The sequence below is a fragment of the Salvelinus sp. IW2-2015 genome, unplaced genomic scaffold (assembly GCF_002910315.2).
Source record: "Salvelinus sp. IW2-2015 unplaced genomic scaffold, ASM291031v2 Un_scaffold1853, whole genome shotgun sequence".
Classification (NCBI taxonomy): domain Eukaryota; kingdom Metazoa; phylum Chordata; class Actinopteri; order Salmoniformes; family Salmonidae; genus Salvelinus; species Salvelinus sp. IW2-2015.
In genome coordinates, this window is record NW_019943218.1 from 237,195 (window position 1) to 255,285 (window position 18,091).

Consider the following 18,091-nt stretch of genomic DNA (forward strand, 5'->3'; position numbering starts at 1 on the left):
CGGGCCTGCGGTTGCTGGCGGTCTGCGGGCCGGTTCTAATAATAAATCAAGATATCCCGGGGCCGTAAAAAACCTTCTCGCGGGCCGGATGTGGCCCGCGGGCCTTGACTCTGAACATATGTGTCCTAAGGGAACAGCCACAGAACCCATTTTGGACTGTGTAGGGAGTGTAGGGAATAAACGAGGTAACACTCCCTGCAACGCCCATCATTAATGAGTGTAATTATCTTAAGATGTATGCTAGTTCATATTTTGGTCAGGCTGTCAAATGACCAGCTATCTTTAGGCTGAAAATAATAACTTTTGACAAATGCTATATGTTTCCAAAGGATTAATATTTTGGGAAGGGGATACACAAATTGACTTAAAATACCACAATCATTCTGAATTCGTTTTTTTGGAGCTTGTAGAAGATCTACAAGTGTCATATAGCACTATATACTGTGTGTATAGTGCACTATATGTACAGGGCACTACTTTTGACCCAGAGTCTATGGGCCTTGGTTAAAAGAATAGTGCACTTAAAGACAATAGGGTGCCATTTGGGGCACAACCTCTGTAATTACACTGATCCTGAGGCCTGTGTATCTGCTGTCTTATGTAGAGAACGAGGCGTCCATCTTAATGATACTGATCTGAGGCCTGTCACCTGTGTGTTTATGTAGACAACGAGGCGTCCATCTTAATGATACTGATCTGAGGCCTGTACCTGTGTGTTTATGTAGACAACGAGGCGTCCATCTTAATGATACTGATCTGAGGCCTGTACCTGTGTGTTTATGTAGAGAACGAGGCGTCCATCTTAATGATACTGATCTAGCCTGTACCTGTGTATTTCTGTGGAGAACGAGGCGTCCATCTTAATGATACTGATCTGAGGCCTGTGTATCTGTGTGTTTCTGTAGAGAACGAGGCGTCCATCTAATGATACTGATCTGAGGCCTGTGTATCTGTGTGTTTCTGTAGAAAACGAGGTGTCCATCTTAATAATCCTGATTGAGGCCTGTGTATCTGTGTGTTTCTGTAGAGAACGAGCCGTCCATCCTTAATGATACTGATCTGAGGCCTGTGTATCTGTTGTGTTTCTGTAGAAAACGAGGTGTCCATCTTATAATACTGATCTGAGGCCTGTGTATCTGTGTGTTTCTGTAGAGAACGAGCGTCCATCATTGACCTGGCGACCAGTGGAGGAGCAGCACCTGTGGGAGGGTTCATCTACAGAGCGTCCAGTCCAGAAGGCTCTACGGGAGCTATGTTTTCGGAGACAAGAACGGGTAAGCTTATAAGTTTGTAAATATTATAACGGGTTTTTATTTATCGTCAAAATGATCTAGATTAAATGTGTAGCTAGTTTGAATCAAACCGTCATTGTTTTCTCATTTGGAACATTCTCAAACGGTTCTAGGTGTTCATTGACTTGATTGAACAAACACAAACAGCTGTGTTCAGTAAGCCAACTTTGCTATGGTGAACGTAACTCTGAGGTAAACACTATGCCAATTGACGTCCATCCCTGATTCTGTCCATGGTCACCGTGCCAACATAAACCCAGTGTCCATCCACGTTGGGGGAAAACATTACTATCACAATTACTGACACTACTACTGCTCAGGCTCATTCACTGTAAATGGAGACGTGATTTCCTGCCCGGTTGGTTGATCCGTTTGGCTCGGCCTCGTGTTGTTCACACGTTTCATTGGTTGATAATTAATCTTCCTCTCTTGCTGAAGTCAAACTCGCCTTCTTGAATAAACAAAGGAATAAAGACGCTGAAGGAAGTACGCTATTGAGACATCATGGCAATGTGTTTGGAAAACGGCATCGCTCAGCTACTTAGTCTCATTTCAGTTTTTGAGGGGCACGTTGTGTGAAAGGGCGAGGAGGATTTTGGCATCATGTTTTTTTAGAAACCAGAAGACTTCATGCACACTAAGGCACTGAAACACAAGATCTGTTGTGCTGTGACCTGGAAGGAAACAATGTGTCGTTTTGCTGACCCCTGACCTGTGCTTAATGCTAGCATTACTGTAACAGTGTACTGATGTTGCCGCTGTGCTTTTGTGTGTGTGCTCGTGTGTGTGCGTATGTGTGCGTTTCAGGACCTGCGGATCCTCCAGAAGGGGCTCAGCGGCGGCGAGGACCAGTGGCAGGAGAAAGCTCTGTGTCTGGGGACCAGCCAGCTCCTGTGGCTCCGCTCTGGTGGGACATATCCTGGGCTTTGGAGAGGACCAACTAGGTCAGTAGAACCAGCACAAAGGCATTTCCCAAATGGCAACCCTATTCCCAATATAGTGCAGTACTTTTTGACCAGAGCACTATGGGCCTTGTTGAAAGTAGTGCACTAAATAGGGAATAGGGTGCCATTTGGGATCCAGCCCAACTCTCTCTAGTCTAAAGACTGGCCCCTACATGTATAGCCACATTATTATATGTCAATTTCTGTGTGTTTCTGGGTGTCTCTCTACATCTGAGCTGATGTTATGAGTGAAAGCTTTTGTCAACAAAGGGTCTGGATGCAGAAGATAGATTGCAGAGTGTCAAGCCTTCCTGAAATCCGTGTTTACACCYAATGACAGATGTCAAAACTGTGGAAAACTCTAGTTCAGAATCATTGGGGCATTGTATATGGAACAATGGTACATGTATTTACATAGTACATCCCTGGAGTGCGATGTCAATGTTCAACATGTTTCCACTCGGTTGGGTTGAGAAACAAGACTGCTCCAATTGACTTTCCGAGATTAGGAAGTGAGGGGAAAAATGTCCGCGGAGTCTGAAATTCAAGCCGTTATTCGAGTGATATTCATGATATTGRACCAGAAAACCAACAGAGGTCACACACGCTGTGTGAGGGGAACTAATACCTCCATCCCTTCCCGCCGTGTCACCTTTCCTCCATGGCACGTTCCAGCAGCAGGATATTAAAGTCTCCCTGCTTCCTGAAGGATTATATGGTCATTTCCATACGATAGCACCAGGCCTCAAGGAGCCTACTGATATAGCATGTAGTTGGCCACCTGGTGATGAATGTTTCTGATCTGTGTTATTGTTTACCAGCCTGCCAGTCATACCATCTTAGGTGAGGTTAGGTTCGCTACATCAACAAACCCACTGAACCCAATTCATTGTATCCCCGTTTGACAAACGAACTCACTGTGAGCTCATGTTTTGCAGAAAACKAATTATCCATATTGGCATACAACGGGCACACAGGGTTAACCATGGGACTTGCCAGTATCTTGGCGTGGTGTTAGTTGAAGATTTTTGCTTTTGTTCATGATTTGTAAATGGTACGGGGGTAGGGGAATGGTGGAGGGCTGTGCTGAGCTGGGCTGGCTTCCCACAACAGGGCCCCATTGACACATGTTTACAATTTGTCCTCTTATGGAGCCGTGTTGTGGGCTTGCTCCTCATTAAATGACTCGCCTGGTTCCAGTCAGGAGTATTCAGTTGTCCCGTGATACTCACTCTCTCACAAGTCCCATGGCAAGTGCAGCACTGCAGGGACCCTGAGCAGGGCCTCTTCCCTTATTTTCTCTCTGTTTCTCTCTCAATTTCAATATCATTTTAAGGGGTCTATTGGCATGGGAAACATACAGTTGAATTTGAAAGTTTGCATACACTTATATTGGAGTCATTAAAACTTGTTTTTCAACCACTCCACAAATTTCTTGTTAACAAACTATAGTTTTGGCAAGTCGGTTAGGACATCTACTTTGTGCATGACACAAGTCATTTTTCCAACAATTGTTTACAGACAGATTATTTCACTTATAATTCACTGTATCACAATTCCAGTGGGTCAGAAGTTTACATACACTAAGTTGACTGCCTTTAAACAGCTTGGAAAATTTCAAAAAAAAGGTGGATGAAATGTCATGGCTTAGAGCTTCTGATACGTCCTAATTGACATCATTTGAGTCAATTGGAGGTGTACCTGTGGATATATTTCAAGGCCTACCTTCAAACTCAGTGCCTCTTTGCTTGCCATCATGGGAAAATCAAAAGAAATCAGCCAAGAGCCTCAGAAAAAAATAATTGTAGACCTCCACAAGTCTGGTTCATCCTTGGGAGCAATTTCCGAATGCCTGAAGGTACCACGTTCATCTATACAACAATAGTACGCAAGTATAAACACCATGGGACCACGCAGCCGTCATACCGCCTCAGGAAGGAGACACGTTCTGTCTCCTAGAGATTAATGTACTTTGGTGCAAAAGTTGCAAATCATCCCAGAACAACACCAAAGGACCTTGTGAAGATGCTGGAGGAAACAGGTACAGCAGTATCTTATCCCACAGTACAACAAGTCCTATAATCGACATAACCTGAAAGGCCGCTAAGCAAGGAAGAAGCCACTGCTCCAAACCGACCATAAAAAAGCCAGACTGCGGTTTTGCAACTGCACATGGGGACAAAGATTGTACTTTTTGGATAAATGTCCTCTGGTCTGATGAAAAATAGAACTGTTTGGCCATAATGACCATCGTTATGTTTGGAGGAAAAAGGGGGAGGCTTGCAAGCCGAAGAACACCATCAACCTGTGAAGCACGGGGGTGGCAGCATCATGTTGTGGGGGGTGCTTTGCGGCAGAGGTACTGGTGCACTTCACAAATAGATGGCATCATGAACGGAGGAAAATGATGTGGATATATTGAAGCAACATCTCAAGACATCAGTCAGGAAGTTAAGCTTGGTTGCAAATGGGTCTTCCAAATGGACAATGACCCAAGCATACTTCCAAAGTTGTGGCAAAATGGCTTTAAGGACAACAAAGCCCTGACCTCAATCCTATAGAAAAATTGTGGACAGACCTGAAAAAGCGTGTGCGACCAAGGAGGCCTACAAACCTGACTAAGTTAAATCAGCTTTGTCAGGAGGAATGGGCCAAAATTCACCCCACCTATTGTGGGAAGCTTGTGGAAGGCTACCCGAAACGTTTGACCCAGTATCAAACAATTTAAAGGCAATGCTACAAAATACTATTGAGTGTATGTAAACTTCTGATCCACTGGGAATGTGATGAAAGAAATAAAGCTGAAATATATAGTTATCTCTACTATTATTCTGACATTTCACATTCTTAAAATAAAGTGGTGATCCTAACTGAACCTAAGACCAGGGAATTTTTACTAGGATTAAATGTCAGGAATTATGAAAACTGATTTAAATGTTATTTGGCTAAGGTGTATGTAAACTTCTGACTTCAACTGTATGTTAACACTTGCCAAAAGCAAGTGAACTAGATAATAAACAAAAGTGAAATAAACAATACAAATTACCAGTAAATATTACACTCACAAAAGTTCCAAAATAATAAAGACTATTACAAATATCAAATTATCGTGCAAATAGATAAAGTACAAAAGGGAAAATAAATAAACATAAATATATGGGTTGTATTTACAATGCTGGTCTTCACAGGTTGTCCTTTTCTTGTGGCACCAGGCTTCTTAACTGGTTGCCTTTTTTTTTTTTCTCTTCTCTCTCTCTCTCTCTCTCTCTCTCTCTCTTCTCTCTCTCTCTCTCTCTCTTCTCTCTCTCTCTCTCTCTCTCTCTCTCTCTCTCTCGTCTCTCTCTCTCTCTCTCTCTCTCTCTCTCTCTCTCTCCTCCTCTCCTCTCTCTCCTCCTTCCGCTTCTCTCCTCTCTCTCTCTCTCTCTCTCTCTCTCTCTGCTCCCCTGCTTTTTCTTCTCCACTTTACCTCCTCTTCTCTTATTTGCTCTCTCCTAGATAGGGCTGATGCCTGACTCACATTTCCCATGTAAACCCCTGTTCGTCCTGCACCCCCAGGTGAAGTGTACATCCTGGCCACCAGTAAAAGCATGGCACAGTCACACAGTGGAAGCTCTACCAAGCTAGTGGACCTAAAGTAAAGAACACAACTTCTTTGTGTGTGTGTGCATGTGTGTCGTGGCCTGCCCATATACCTACACATAGCAGATATTGGGCATGCAGGATCAAACTTCACAGGGGAGGGAATGTCATACCTCCCTCCATCCCTTGTTTTCTACACCTCTCCAATACATCACACACACGCACGCACACACCAGGGCTCTTATCCCTTAAACAAATCATCACACAACGGCCGGTTCCCGGGCCAACACAAATCTCAGCGGGTAATTGGAGGTAAGCATACCGTTTCTAACATCGCACTACCAGCGGGCCCTGTTAGAGAGAGAGAGGGAGATAGGAGAGACGAAGAAGAGAGGATAGTGGGGAGAGGGGAGAGAGGAGCGAGGAGAGAGAGAGAAAGCGAGCACACGTGGCTCGCTGTATTTTCGTAGCGTTTGCAGGGCTGTCTTATCCTCGGAGAGAACGGAGGGCACCTGTCGACGGTGGAATGTTTTCCTCATAGTCGTAGGGAGAGAATTTGTTCATGTGACTGGAATATCTGGTGGTTTGGGTTTATGAAGGGATTGCTGTGTCCAAAATGTGCCCCGCTGCGTCCCAACAATCCAGGTCGCACACAGCTGATAATGTGCTGGAGTTTCTGGTGAATAAATATTACTAGAGGAGATGGTTGCCTGTTAATCATTGTTTGTATGCGTGCTAAACATTTTACCATGTGTTTTACTCTATTCAATATTTTCGATAATCATGAATCTTTAACAAATGATGTTTGCGTCAACCCTAAGTACATGTGAAAAACATTTCTCCCAGCAACACCATACACACGTATATGGGGTGTATGAAGTCCTCCTCCACTGTAGCCAACATCTGAGACATGTGTAGGCCTTGATGTCACTGATATATAGTCTGAATCATGAGAAAATGACATTGAACACAACCAGATCCTCCACTTTCTAATTCAAACAATCGCTCTTCAAGCTGTGTCTTTCCACCCTCAGCCACCCAGAAATCATCCAGTCCCCTTTTCAGCTGGAATGGAGAGCTAGAGATCCCTCATGTAGGTTCTTCAGCTTCAGTGAAGTTTGCAGGGAGGCATGTGGAGCATCTAAAAACATTTCACTGGGCTTTACAGTGGGAGTAAGTCTAGGAAGGCCACAGAATAATGTTTCCTTAAGTCCATTTCACTTTATTGGAGTGTGTGTGTGTGTGTGTGTGTGTGTGTGTGTGTGTTGTGTGTGTGTGTGTGTGTGTGTGTGTGTGTGCTGTGTGTGTGTGTGTGTGTGTGGTGTGTGGGTGTGTGTGTGTGTGTGCTGTGTTGGACAATAAGAAACAGATCCCTGGCTAATTTATTGCTAAGGTGATGCACAATACCAACCAAGTCACGAATTAATTACGCCACACGATGTTTCTACGGGCCCCTTGCTACCCCGCTCAACGTTTTATTTATGTTTTTTTGGCATGGACACATTTTTCCCAAACAAAATTCTTTTCCACCCATATTTTGGGCTTGTTTAGTCTGTATAGTGGGCCTGTGTGGTGCTGGTGATCCGGCTTCTACAACACGCACGCGCGCGCACACCACACACACACACACACTCACTCACTCACTTCGCTATTCAAGTATCTCGTTACAGGGAGGATGGAGAGGGGGAGGGAAGGGGGCAGCTAAGTTTTCTGACCTTGCTGCGTTGTATCACGTCTGGTGGGCCACCCGTCCTCCCTCTACCCTTCTGGGGTACCTGGCGCCCCTCCACCCTCCTCCTTCACAGAAGACTTGTATTTCTGAGAGGCGAGCCTGTGGTGGTCCGGGGGTCCCAAACATCCACCCACAATGGTGTTTTCCATTACATGTATGTTTGGGAAGAGGAGGGGGGCTTTAGGAGGCAGGAGGCTGGGGAGGGGAGTGAAAGAGGAAAATCACCTAAACCCCCCTGCAATGTTTTGGGGTAAACACACGTCCGCGGCAGCGCGCTGACTTCATTTGTAGGTATTTGTTTGTCAGTCGGGTACCGTCCAATAATAATAGGCACCATGCGTCTCAGTAACATCATTATACGTTTGTCTCTGTCCCATGTGGACACTGTCGTGGAAATTCTGTACTGAGTGAGATTTCATTTCTAAATATACAACACAGAGGCAAGGCAGAAGTAGGATCATGTGGCATTGGTTTACTGGCTCTACTGTGGAAGGAGACAGAGCTGTTTAAAAATACCTGGCGGGCCTTGCCCAGGATTCAAACCTAGTCCATATGCATCACACTCAACACACACACCACACGATATGCCGTCTTCCCCCAAGGCTTCAACGGGTTTCAGTTCTGTTTTAATGTTTCCTTTTCCCCTCTTTCTATAATTCCGATCAGTATAATGTCTGATTGAGACATGCAATGCTTCCATTGAATATGTCTTATCTCAATTGCCCTGCCACACGCAGTCAGAGGTCCCCATGGGAGAGAGAGAGAGACTTTTATTTATTTCTGGTGCTAACATCCATTTAGAAGCAGAGGAGGAGGAGGATTTATTCCTTGAGAGAGGAGAGACACAAACACACACCGCCTCCAGGTTTTGGGTGGGTTGGTTATGTGGGGGATGTCACTGGCCACATTGTAAAGCTGTACAGTATGTAACTGCCAGGTTGTTTATCGCGTATAAAGAATGGAAGGGACAGAACCACTTTTTATTCAAAACCAAATTCTATCCAGTCCTCACGATTCCATCTGGAACCTGAATGGGGGGAGAAATCATTTTCGTAGAGAGTTGAAACAGTAAGAACTCCTGCTGATAACGGTAATAAAAACAGTTGTCCTTCCACCTGAACAGGCTTTTATCCAACCAAGAGGGAGGAAATGGTTCTCCTGTGTCATAATATACTTTTCACACAATTTAGGGTTTAGTTGAGTCAGGTGCAGTCCTCTGATTGAATTGTGTTGAGTAAAGAGGTTGAGAAGACCCAGTGGACATAGAATAGGGCTCTGGGACCTCCTTTATGAAGTCACTATGGAAGTCACAAATTACAGGAAGTACTGGGAGAAAGGAGCAGGGAGGTGTGGTGTGGTGTGGTGTGTGTTCAGTGTGTGTGGTACGATAGCTCCCAGCTCCATATATTCTGGCTAAAAAAGCCAGCTCTTTTATTCAGATGTCCCTCCTAAATCTTGCTGCTGCACTACTGTGGTCCTGCCCTTGACAAAGCTGCTCCACAGCTCRACTGAATGGCCCTGGCTCCTACAATACACAGTACATTTCTGACACAATTAAAACAAGGGATGAAACCACAAAGAAGCCCCCAAACAATGGAGCCGGATGACAAAACAGCCAAAGGACTCACACTGGGCCGTTTGATTTAGCCATTGTTGGGAGGCACAATGTACACCACTCCAGGGCTTTTTTCTCACATACACCTCATGCCAATCAAGCAAGCCCCAGCACATAGCCCCAACGCATTCCTTCCCAAAACCCTCCCCACCAACTCCCAGGCTACCAGCCACCCATCACTATCAAAGCTTTAAGTGAAATAAATCTGATAGTCGCTAGAGTATCCCTCACTAATAGCATCCCCTATATCAATCAGCTGTATGATTTGATCTGGGGTGACTTTTGAGGCGGTGAGATATTATAAAGAGGGCTGTGTTGTGAATAAGAGGGAGCTGATCYGGGATCAGGCTCAGCATATGGTCCCTGGCTGATGTCTCCTGTTCTGGAACAAAGGGGGAGGTGGGAAGGGAGGCAGCTGAGCCAAGCAGAGCTCCATACATCCCTCCCCCCCCACCACCACCTCGCCTCCCTCCTCCATTCTGCCACTAGGACTACACTTTGAAAAAAAMAAGCTATCTAGAATCTAAAAGGGTTCTTCGGCAGTCCACATTTGAGAACCGTTTGAAGAACGCTGTATGGTTCCAGGTAGAACACAGAGGATTCTAAATGGAACCTTAAAAGGTTCTACATGTAACCAAAAAGAGTTCTCCTATGGGGACAGCCGAAGAACCCCTTTGGAACCCTTTTTTCTAAGAGTGTTGGAAACCAGCCAATAATGTATACAAACCCTAGATGGCTGATGATATGTATTGGCCATTGAGAGGTTTTTGAAGCCACCGGTCGGCCATATTGGCACTCCCCRCAGTAGGAGCAGTCCTCCATAGGAATTAATGGAATTCTACAGTATTTCAATTAAATGTTTTAAGGTCAAAATTACATGTATTGAAGTATTTTTTTGTTGTAGCGGGGACAGTAACATTAGTAATTTAAAAAATATATACTTTCAGGAAAAGGTTTTTATATATTTTTTAATAATTTTTTTTAATGTTTAGCTCACATAATATAATTTAAGATTATGCATTAAGGTGTCTGTAATAGAATGAATGTGGCAAAAACGAATGTAGACATTAATAAATGCATTTCTAAAGCTTGTCCCCAAAAAAATACAACGTGAGGGAGTGCCAAGATGGAGGCTCAGGGGGCTTCAAAACAGCGCCCTATCAGTCACTAGTGTATATATAAATCATTGGGACCAGCCCCGTGGACACTCAAACTAATAAGCGGCCCTCCTTTAATTTATCAGTCTTCATCAGTCTGTGTTTTATGCAAGTGTCCTCGCCGAGTTTAATACATTCCCACAGTGCCTGTTGACCCACTGCCTTTGTCAAGTGGCGCTCCGCAGTGTTGTTTTCACCGGGACCATGGCCACCCATGGCACTAATACAAACTGATGAGGGGCAATAGCCGTGGCTGACCCCTGCCCGCCTGACACTATTAACAGTGTTGTACCCCAATCCTCCAGGGACTAGCTGTCCCCCTTTTCTCCTCTCTCTCACCCTGGTCTCTTTTCTCCCACTCCCATCACTTCCCACCCTCTCTCTTTCGTCCTCCTTCTCTCAGTTTTAACTACGTGCAGCCTGTCACAACAAAGGCCCAGAGTGTGGATGAGAAAAGGCACAGGGTTGGGTGGGTGCTGAGGGAGCGGAGCATGGGAATCGCCCCCACCCCTCCACCCCCCTAGAGACCCCCTCTAGGCTCTGGTACTGCCCCGGGACTGCCATCAGTCAATGTGGCTGTCAGACAACACTCTCCCAGCCACGGTGTCCGACGCCCACTCAATACCCCCAGAACCCTGACCAGGACTCACTCACTCACTCACTCACTCACACAACACAGGCAGGAGTACCTCCTTTGAGCCCTAACCAACCACAGTCAGTAAGTCAGTTCATTCACAACCAGACCCAATATCACATTCAGTTGTGGCTCCTGTCTGTGCATTGGTCATTAATCTCTATAGCATTATTTCTCTATAGCATTATCTCTCTACAGAATTAGAGTTCTCCCCAGCATTATCTCTCTACAGCATTAGAGCTCTCCCCAGCATTATCTCTCTACAGCATTAGAGCTCTCCCCCGCATTCTCTCTACAGCATTAGAGTCTCCCCAGCATTCTCTCTACAGCATTAGAGGCTCCCCAGCATTCTGCTTCTACAGCATTAGAGCTCTCCCCAGCATTCTCTCTACAGCATTAGAGGTCTCCCTCAGCATTCTCTCTACAGCATTAGAGGTCTCCCCAGCATTCTCTCTACAGCATTAGAGCTCTCCCCAGCCATTATCTCACTACAGCATTATCTCGCACAGCATTATATTCTGTCTAGGATTATCTCGCTATAGCATTATCTCGACAGCATTATATTCTTGTCTCGATTATCTCGCTAAGATTATCTGCGCTATATTCTGCTGGATTATCTCGCTTAGCATTAGGTCTCTACAGCATTATCTCTACAGCATTCTCTCTAGCTATATTTTATCTACAGCATTAGGTCTCTACAGCGCCCAGAGAGTCCAGCAGGCAGAGAGTCCAGGCAGAGCAGAGGAGTCCAGCAGGCAGAGAGATCCCAGGCAGGCAGAGAGTCCAGCAGGCAGAGAGTCCAGCATCATTTATCATCATAACAGACTCTACACACATGCATTGGCCACTCCACAGCACTCCCACCAGGCTCTCTGTTTTCCATACCACTACCACTGTGTGTGTGTGTGTGTGTGTGTGTGTGTGTGTGTGTGTGTGTGTGTGTGTGTGTGTGTGGTGTGTGTGTGTGTGTGTGTGTGTGTGTGTGTGTGTTGTGTGTCTGATGGATATGTCAATACACTGCCTGGCTGAGGCTTGTTCTTGCTTCATTAGTCGATGCTGTTTGGCCCCATCCACACACACAGAAACGCACACAAGCTAACAGGCACTTCACATTTGAATTCCATCACGTAGAACCTCCTATATTATTTCCAGGTTTTTGAGCCGGGCTGTAGCGTGATATGAAATGATCATACTCTAAGCCTCCTTTGGGCCAGTGCGTGTGTTCAATGTTTGTCTTGTTATGAGATGATCACAATATGTCTGTTTAGTATGCTGCCTGTTGGCAGTGTGGTTGGATATGTTTGCGGGTGTGTGCTACATCTGTGTGTGTGTGGGGTGTTTGAGTCTCCTGTCATGCTGAATTGCAGCAGCGAATGGCTGTTCCCGGTGGCCTGTTCCCGGTGGCCTAGACAGACACACACACACACCACACACACACACACACACACACACACACACACACACACACACACACACACACACAACACACACACACACACACACCACACACACACACACACTCCTCAGTGGAAACAAAACCCTGGTCCAGCCATTCAGTCAGTCCACCATTCCTCCAGCCTCCCAACCTCTGATGCTCCAAATGAATTATTATACTCAAAAACTCATTATCAACATTCCAGAAACGAATATTCCAGAAAGAACCCTGTCACACACAAGTCTCTCCGTACTCAAACATTCATTCTCCCATGACTCCTTTCCATCAATCAATGTTATGTAAAGGCACATTCTGGTGAGCCGTTTCCTCTTCCCTGTTTGTGTATGGTTAAGTGTTCTGCTACCACTGCTGCTGCTCTATTGTGTGTATGTGTGTGTGTGTGTATGTGTGAGAATATGGTGTGGTGAAAGAAAGGCCACATATCCGTATGTAATGCCTCACTCAGAACAGTGTGCATGAGCCTTTAGAGTGTGTGACCGTTGCCCTCCCTGTGTGGCCCCTGCAGGCCCGCGGTCCCTAAGGAGTGTCAGAGACAGGTGGAGGCCCCGGAGCTGCTGGGAACGGCCTGCTCACGGCAGTGTAAGAACGGACACTGCACCCCCACCGGGAAGTGTTGCTGCAGCACCGGCTGGGAGGGACCCTTCTGCAGAGTGGGTGAGTCAGAGGAAAGTGCTGTTTGAAGTGTTCAACCATAACCTAGAATATTAGTATAACATTACATAATAACCCTCTGCAGAGTAGCTGAGACCTACTGTATAACAAGAGTTACACAATAATGTGAAGAATTCTACTGTATATCTTGAGTAATGTTGATGTTTATCAAATAGACTACTTTGGATCCATAGTGGACCCACATAAAGTGTTTATGAATGTTTTGTTATCGCTTGTCAAGATATCCTCTCTCTCTCTCTCTCTCACACAGCTAAATGCGAGCCGGCCTGTCGTAACGGAGGCGTGTGTGTTGAGCCCCACAACTGCCTGTGTAAGAGTGGCTACTCGGGCGCCCAGTGTGAGAAGGGYGAGCGGGGCATGCCTAGCGACCAGGAGAAGGACGGCATCCTGGACCACATCATAGACATGACCTCGTACCTGCTGAACCTCACTAGCTACATGGTATAGGGGCATGGGGAGGGGGTCCACTCCCACCGCACCCCCCCCGGCCCCCTTACTCAACCACCGGAGAAGCCCAAGCAGAGCCTCCCTCCTCTGTGATTCCCCCCTGAGAGACACCCCCCTGTCTGGATGTACCCTGTCCCCGTCAACACCCAGACTCTGGTCATCTTCCTGCCCATAAGCTCCGGTAGGCTACGTACACCAGGCATCCAGGCCAAGCATCCCTCCAGAGACCATCACACAGACAGACACAGCAACGTGATGGTCTAATGGTTGGACCTCCACTGTGGCTACATAAGCTCTTTTATACTCTTCTTCTCCAGGAGAAAGTTCCTCTCCTTCTCTCTCTGGAAGCCCCATGCAGATGACTTGATATTAGCACTGCACCCCTGCTGAGAACAGAGGGAGACCCCCTTCGCGGTTCTCTCCACACAACAACAAATAAACAGCGGCCATTTTGACTGAAGCCTTACAGAGAGCGAAGGGGAGTCGGCTGAGCTGAAACATGGCGAGGCGGGCAGAGGCGTGGTGACTTAACTTATCCCCCAGGACTGGAGAGTGGACAGGCCAATACTGAGGATTAGCTTTGGGTCTGCCTTCACCAACAAAACCCAGCCTATATACAGCCTTTAAATGAACATGCCAATCTCTTCAGCATCAGCAATGCAATAATACTGACACTGACTGAAGAGTTTCTGATAATCTTACTGTGCCGTGTATAGAGCCCCATACAGAGTCCTGTACTATCTTGTTTAAAGGCGCTAATATGAACGACCAATAGACCAATGTCACAGTAATAATAATGATTATTGTTATTTTGACCCACTGTTTTCTCCGGGTGATGTTTTGTGGGCACATCTTCATAGAAAAAGCTACGTTATGATACAGCGGTATAGATTTGTTGTTCATCGCTCACTTGACATGCTGCCAATGTACAGAATGGATCCATAGCTGAGGAATGAGTGTCTTTGAACTCAACAGGTGTCTATAGATCTATAGAGTTTATATGGCTGTGTCCCTAATGGCACCCTATTCCCCGTATAGTGCACTACTTTTGGCCAGAGCCCTATGGGCCCACGTCAAAAATAGTGAGCTACATACGGAACAAGGGTGCCATTAGGGACAGAGTCTATGACATTGTTAGGATAGAGCTCATAGCTTTGCACTCCCAATGTCAACGGCAGTTYCATACATTTGAAATGGAGTCATCAACTCCACGCACTGTAATGTAATGTTTTTTGTGTTTCACAATCAAGGGCAGACGATTATGTTGGGACTAGTACGGTGTCATACAGCAGTGACATTGTCGCACATTAACACAGTGGCACGCAGCAGGTCAAATCTCACTCTTAATCTCTCACACTGAACACACACACACACACTCGCTACACAACTTCATTGGTAGTTATAAAGGGACAGAAGCTGATGTATATTTCATACAATAAGAGCTGAACTAAGTACTACTTAGCCTTGCTAAATAATATAGCATTACTATTGTTTTGATAGAGGAGGGTTTATTTTTTTAACTGTGATAATGTATGGGAGAGGACGGTGTTTGTAGAAAGTGGTTTTGCATTAAGCTTTTAAAAAATCGTGTTTTTTTTTTTCATGTCTTTTTTTTTGCTAACACAAAATGTATGCAGTGTTTTTCCACTGTATAAAAACACACAGCGACACGTGCAGTACAGATCAGCACCGTGTGTTAAAGGCCATGCATGTCTACACCTGAATGGAAGAGTTTGGAACCGATCACTGAGACACAACWSAAGGCTCGCTCTGTGTTTCCTTCCCGTAGTACGCCTCTGTCTGTGGCGTTCAACTGCAGCATAACGGTCGGTGTTTGGTCTTTGTTTWAGAAATGATCCAAGTTTCGCTAGGCCACCAACTTATTGGAGCCTGTTCTCAGTCGGATGAGAAGAGTTCCTCCAGGTAGATCAGATGAAAGATGGTTTCACACCAGACGCTCTACTCTACATACTGTGAGACGTTCAGATAAGACAGATGGAATGATAAAATGTGTCAAGTATGAACCCAGACTTCTTTGATCCACTTTGTGGTGAACTGTGATCCCTTAACAAATGAACAGCATGAAGAAGACTTTGCTCATCTCAAAGCCAGGGATCTAAACCGTCTTCGGCGAGCCAAACGACAATTAAAAAAGACTCTAATTATGTTGGAGCCCATCGATGTGTTGTCGTTCTTCTGAAGACTGTATAAAACACATCGCATAACGCCACTAATCTACAGGTTGATCAGGATTKGTTCATTTGATATAGTGCCATTGCAAATTCCTTGATACCATATTAATCTTGAGTCTCCTGACAGTAGTTGAGCAAAGAGCAAAGCAACCTCTTACATCTTGTGCCAACGTTGTCTTTTTTAAGTGCCTGCCCCCCACACAATTGGAATGTCTTTATTTCTATGATCATATTTTGTTTTGAGTTCCCGTTCTAAGCATGGTTAGAAGTGTTCAGGGTTTTCCAATTCCTCTCACTCTCTCTCTCTGTTTTGTTTTCTCCTCTGTAACTTCAATGACAGCAGTTGTTGAACCTCTGTCTCGCCAGTGTTCTCTCTGGTCTATAATGCGTCAAATGGAACTCATGCTGTAAAGTCGATATTATAATTTTAGCACTTAATGTGAAACTTGCATTTTAGCTGCTGAGACGGCGTGGTGTGAATAAAATAGAGTAACCGTTTTCATTATTTAAGTAGTTACGCAAACAAAGTTATTTAAGTTCTCTACAATTGTTTTTGCCGCTGTATGTGAYGATTTTGATTTTGATCATGTATTGTAAATAAAACCTAGGGCTATCTTTGTTTCTTTTCAGAAATATCTATATGTCTATTAAAGTTTATAGCATGTCTGAAAACCTCGTCATAGTGTCTGTTTGATGATGACGTTTAGGATGACGATGTAGCATAGAGCAGAATTCTTCTTCTTGAATAACAACCCGTAGAAAATAGTCATAGAATCTATTCATTCTATTTCTATGTGACTAACAATCCTTGATTCAGCAGGAAAGGAAATGATAGGTTGTTGCAGGATGAAATGGAGACAGATTGAGGCCTTCTGCCAGGGTGTGGAACAGTGACCTCACCTTAAATGTATCCTSGTAATGTTAGATCTGAGCACACAGAGGTTGTCTACAGGAGCTAGTCTATTTGGCCTTAGATTTCTAGATTTCTGAGATTGACATGTCGAGCCGGACAGTCTTCTACTGTTCTACGAGTGTAAATCAATAGCGTAACATCCTTCCACTAKTAGTATTAACAGTATAAGCAAGTGATGGTTGCTTAGTAAAAGAACACTATCCATTGACATAGGTTGCCCCCACTGTCTGTCTGTCTGTTGTGGYCCAGTGCTGGGAAGTGCTTCTTTTCATGTACGTCACTGAGCATTTCACTATTATTCTACACCTGTTGTTTACGAAGCATGTGACAAATAAAATTWGATTTGACTCACCAAATGTCCACCGTCACAGAAGGTTTTTTCTCTAGCTAGGTAAAGTGTACAGAGGGATGTTGAGAAAATGTTTGGGGAAAGCCAGCCCAAGGGCCAACGTGGATCCTCGGCCAAAGTTTTACCTAAAGTTTACTTGAATTGAAAAGTCTGTTAAGCTACTGTTCAGAGAGGGAGGGAGAACGAGAGAGGAAAGGAAATGATAGGTTGTTGCAGGATGATTACAAATGGAGACAGATTGAGGCCCGTTTAAATCAAATCAAATTGTATTTGTCACATGCTTTCTGAACAACAGATGTTGACTAAGAGCTTACTTACGGGGCTTTTACTTACGGGTCTTCTATAAACTGTCTCCTCCCCTTCATCTACACTGATTAAAGTGGATTTAACAACTGACATCAATAAGGGATCATAGCTTTCACCTGTAAGTAAGCATGGGACAAATACAATTTGATTTGGTTTGATTCACCTGGTCAGTCTACGTCATGGAAAGATCAATGTGTTCTTGTACACTCTGTGTATACGGGGCACCAGTACCGAGTCAATATGCAGGGGTATGAGGTAATTGGGGTAGATATGTACATATAATGTGGGTAGGGAAGTTACTAGGCAACAGGATAGACAGTAAACAGTAACAGCAGCATATGTGATGAGTCAAAAGAGTTAGTACAAAAGGGGTCAATGCAGATAGTCCAGGTAGCTATTGATTACTATTTAACTATTTAACGGTCTTATGGCTTGGGGATATAAGCTGTTCAGGTTCCTGTTGGTTCTAGACTTGGTACATCGGTACCGCTTGATTGTGCCCACATTTTTAGACAGGTGTAAACTATCAAGACACATTGTGATCAGATCTTCCAGCCCACCTCCGGAGGAAGTCAAGCACGCATTGCATAGATGGATCTGGACAGGGAAACTGGTTATTATCCCTCCCTCTAAAACCATTGACAGGTGGCACCATTGACTGTCATTAATATGTGAATTCAAATAAATAAATACATATTTGTTCGAAATAATATCTGTCAAATCATTTGCATACAGGGAAGGACCAGGAAAATATGGTCACAATACGGACACAGCAGACCGATAAGAGTCACAATTGAAAAAAT

At 44.8% G+C, this 18,091-nt stretch overlaps 1 pseudogene; it reads left to right on the forward strand.

Moving 5' to 3' along the window:
- LOC112072199 (hedgehog-interacting protein-like) overlaps window positions 1-16,392 on the forward strand; it is a 20,365-nt pseudogene extending 3,973 nt beyond the window's left edge.
- Window positions 16,393-18,091: the final 1,699 nt, after the last annotated feature.